Genomic DNA, 4,566 nt, shown 5'->3' with positions numbered 1-4,566 from the left:
GCTTCAAGCCCGCCTGAATAAGGAGGCTCCTCCATCGGAGACTGGAGAGGCCTCTGCCGCGGCGGAGCAGGGTGAGACCGCGACCTCCAAAGGGCCAGCTGATGGGGCTTAGGATGCTTCTTGTTTTCGTATTTTGAACACTCTTTTTTCTATTGTAATTCTCTTTTTTCCGCCTCGAGACAATTTGCTCAACCAGTTTTACATATATATTTTCATGCATTTGGTCATAATTTATCTCTTTATTTTTATGAACGTAGTTCGAGTTAACTTTATCCGTATCCCGGGCTCTTTAAATAAGATCCGCGTTCAACAAATTTTTAGTTCACTCCTAAGTTTTCTGACCTGGTTAAGACCAGGAACTTATTTTGAAAAAACTTAGTTCGCGTCAACTTTTATCCGTATCCCGGTCTCTTTAAAGAAGAACCTCGGTCAACAAATTTTAGCTAACTTCTAAGTTTTATGACCTGGTTAAGACCAGGAGCTTATTTTGAAAAAACTCAGATCGCGTCAACTTTTATCCGTATCCCGGGCTCTTTAAAGAAGAACCTCGGTCAACAAATTTTAGCTAACTTCTAAGTTTTATGACCTGGTTAAGACCAGGAGCTTATTTTGAAAAAACTCAGATCGCGTCAACTTTTATCCGTATCCCGGGCTCTTTAAAGAAGAACCTCGGTCAACAAATTTTAGCTAACTTCTAAGTTTTATGACCTGGTTAAGACCAGGAGCTTATTTTGAAAAAACTCAGATCGCGTCAACTTTTATCCGTATCCCGGGCTCTTTAAAGAAGAACCTCGGTCAACAAATTTTAGCTAACTTCTAAGTTTTATGACCTGGTTAAGACCAGGATAGGACTTAGTTTGTGATAACTCTTATCCATAGATAAAAATTAACACCTAAGTCGTTAAGGAGACCTGGATATATCCGGGTACCATATGCCCCCCAAGTAACTGGGAAAGGGTCTTTCGTTGTTACTTTAAAATTACCCTTGCAAATAACGAGAAACATTTGATTTTTATTTATACATGGGAGGTGACCTTCTAGGTCTTACACATGTTTATTGATAATATTTCTTTAGGTGGATTGCATTCCAAGTCCGCGGGACCGCCCCTCCACCAAGTCGAGCTAATTTATACGTCCCTTCTTTGATGACTTCGATGACCTGGTATGGTCCTTCCCAGCTTGGTCCCAGAACCCCATCTTTGGGATCTTTCCCGGCCAGGAAAACTCTCCTCAAGACCAAATCGCCGACGCTAAAGGCACGTCTTTTGACCTTAGCGTTGAAGTAGCGAGTGATTTTCTGTTGATAATGGGCGAGCTGGAGTTGTGAATCCTCTCGCCTCTCATCCATCAAGTCTAAGGAGTGGCATAGGAGCTCGTGGTTCTTGTTCTGTTCGTAGGACCGGACCCTGTGCGATAGGACCTTTACCTCCACGGGGAGGACCGCTTCACTTCCAAAGGTCAGGGAGAAAGGAGTGTGACCCGTGGGAGTCCGATGTGAGGTCCTATAGGCCCACAGAACTTGGGGGAGCTGTTCTGGCCAGATCCCCTTTGCCTCATCTAGCCTCTTCTTGAGGCTTGCCTTCAGAGTTTTATTGACAGCTTCGACCTGGCCGTTCGCCTGGGGATAGGCCACGGATGAGAAACTTTTCACAATTCCGTTCTTTTCGCAAAATTCGGTGAACAGGTCGCTGTCAAATTGAGTGCCATTGTCGGAAACGATCTTTTTGGGTAGGCCGAATCGACAAACGATGCTTTTAACCACGAAGTCTAGCACCTTTTTCGATGTTATTGTCGCCAACGGCTCTGCTTCGGCCCACTTTGTGAAGTAGTCAATGGCTACCACGGCGTAACGGACCCCGCCCTTTCCGGTGGGCAGGGCGCCTATTAGATCTATGCCCCAAATGGCGAAGGGCCAGGGAGACGATATCATTTTTAGCTCGGCCGGGGGGGCTCGTGCAACCGCGGCGAACCGCTGACATTTGTCGCACTTTTTTACGTATGAGATCGAGTCTTTGGACAGAGTCGGCCAGTAAAAACCCTGCCGAAGGATCTTCAAGGCCAGGCTTTGCCCCCCAGTGTGATCTCCGCAGAATCCGTCATGAACTTCCTGCAGGATGGCCTTCGCCTCACTTGGAAGAACACACCGGAGGAGAGGTAACGAATGCCCACGTCGGTACAACACCCCCTCGACTAGCGTATATCTCGGAGCTTGATAAAGGACTCGCCGTACGTCGTTGCGCCCTTCGGGTAACTTGCCCTCGACGAGGTACTCAACAATGGGAGTCATCCAGGTCGGCCTGATGTCAATCACCTCAATATCCGCTCGATCTCCGTCTATGCTTGGTTTGTCCAAGAACTCAATTGGCACCAACCCCAGGGTTTCTGCCTCCCCCGAGGTGGCGAGCTTGGCGAGAGCATCTGCATTGGCGTTCTGCTCCCGAGGTATCTGCTCGATCGACCCTTGCCCAAACGTAGACAATTCGGATTTTACCTTAGCCAAATAAGAGGCCATCTTGGGACCCCGCGCCTGATACTCGCCTAAGACCTGATTCACCACGAGCTGGGAGTCGCTGAAGCACTGGACAGAGCTTGCCTTTAGCTCGCTAGCTATCCTAAGTCCGGCTAACAAGGCCTCGTACTCTGCCTCGTTGTTGGACGCCTTGAACCCGAACCTCAGCGCCGAATGGAATCTATGTCCTTCTGGGGATATCAGAATGATTCCGGCCCCAGAGACGTTCTCGTTAGATGAGCCATCAACAAAGATCCTCCACGATGAGCCTGAGGATGTGAGCTGCTGTGAATCTTCCGATGGGATCTCACAGAATCCCGCGCATTCTGCCACGAAGTCGGCCAAGGCTTGACTTTTTATGGTAGTTCGGGGAGTATAGAAAATCTCGAACTGACTGAGTTCGACCGCCCACTTTAGCAAGCGTCCCGAGGCTTCAGCCTTTTGCAAAACCTGCCTTAGAGGCTGATCGGTCATGACGTGTACAGAGTGGGACTGGAAGTATGGCCTGAGTTTTCGCGAGGCCGTGATTAGGCAGAACGCCAGCTTTTCCATCAACGGGTACCTTGACTCAGCTCCGAGGAGTCTCTTGCTGATGTAATAAACCGGTTTCTGAGCCTGGTCCTCTTCTCGCACCAGAACGGCACTAGCTGCGTCCTCAGTCACGGCCATGTAGAGGAAAAGAGGTTCTCCTACCCTGGGCTTTGATAGCACAGGTGGCTCAGCTAGGTGCGTTTTTAGGTCGAGGAGTGCGCCCTCGCACTCTACTGTCCATTCGAACTTCTTGTTTCCGCGGAGCAGGTTGTAGAAAGGCAGGCACTTGTCGGTCGATTTGGAAATGAACCGGTTCAGTGCCGCCACCCTTCCTGTGAGGCCTTGGACATCTTTTCGCGACCTGGGGGATGGAAGCTCGAGCAGTGACCTGATCTTGTCGGGATTTGCCTCGATTCCTCGGGTATTGACTATGAAACCCAAGAACTTCCCCGATGCGACACCGAAAGTGCATTTCTGAGGATTGAGCCTCATGCCATATTCTCGCAGTATGTTAAAACATTCTTCCAGGTCGGCAACGTGGTTGGTGGCAGTCTTTGACTTGACAAGCATATCATCGACGTACACTTCCATGTTCTTCCCGATCTGATCCACGAACATTCTATTTACCAGCCTTTGGTAGGTTGCCCCGGCATTCTTAAGACCGAACGGCATGACCTTATAAGAATAGACATTAGTCGGGGTCATAAAGCTGGTATGATCCTGGTCTGCTGGATTCATCGCGATCTGATTGTAGCCCGAGTACGCGTCCATGAAGGACATGAGCTCGTGCCCCGCCGTGGCATCCACCAGTTGATCGATCCTCGGCAACGGAAAGCAATCCTTGGGGCAGGCTTTATTCAGGTCGGAAAAATCAATACAGGTCCGCCACTTGCCATTGGGCTTTGGAACTAACACGGGATTGGCAACCCAAATGGGAAATCTGGCTTCGCGGATAAAGCCACATTTTTTGAGCCGGGCCACTTCTTCTTCAAGGGCCTCGGCTCGGATTGTCCCTAAACGCCTCTGCTTTTGAGACTTTGCAGGGACGCTTTTGTCTAGGTGGAGCGTGTGCATGATTACGCTCGGACTGATCCCTATCATGTCCTCGTGCGACCATCCGAATACGTCTAGGTTCTTTTTCAGAAACGCGGTCAGATCCGCCTTTCTTCTATCGCAGAGGTTCTTTCCGAGCTTCACCGTTCGTGAAGGATTTTGTTCATCGATGCCTACCTCCTCGAGATCTTCAATAGCTTGGAGCTCGGACCTGTCCTCGCCTACTCGGGGGTCAATGTCCTCGCTTAAGGCGACCTTTTCGTCTTCGGAAACCCGAGGTTTTTCAATCTCAGGGGCCGCCTTGGGTCCCTGCGATTCCTCTTCATCCTGAATGGCCATCGCCACCTGCCCGGGTTTAGATTTTCCCTTCATGGAAATGCTGTAGCATTCCCTGGCAGCGAGCTGATCGCCCTTGATAGTGCAGACCCCTGTCGAAGTAGGGAACTTCATGGCGAGGTGCCGGACGGATGTGA

Source organism: Humulus lupulus, chromosome 2 (assembly GCF_963169125.1).
Source record: "Humulus lupulus chromosome 2, drHumLupu1.1, whole genome shotgun sequence".
Taxonomy (NCBI): domain Eukaryota; kingdom Viridiplantae; phylum Streptophyta; class Magnoliopsida; order Rosales; family Cannabaceae; genus Humulus; species Humulus lupulus.
The sequence above is the reverse complement of the archived record's forward strand: the minus strand, read 5'-3'. Positions refer to the sequence as shown.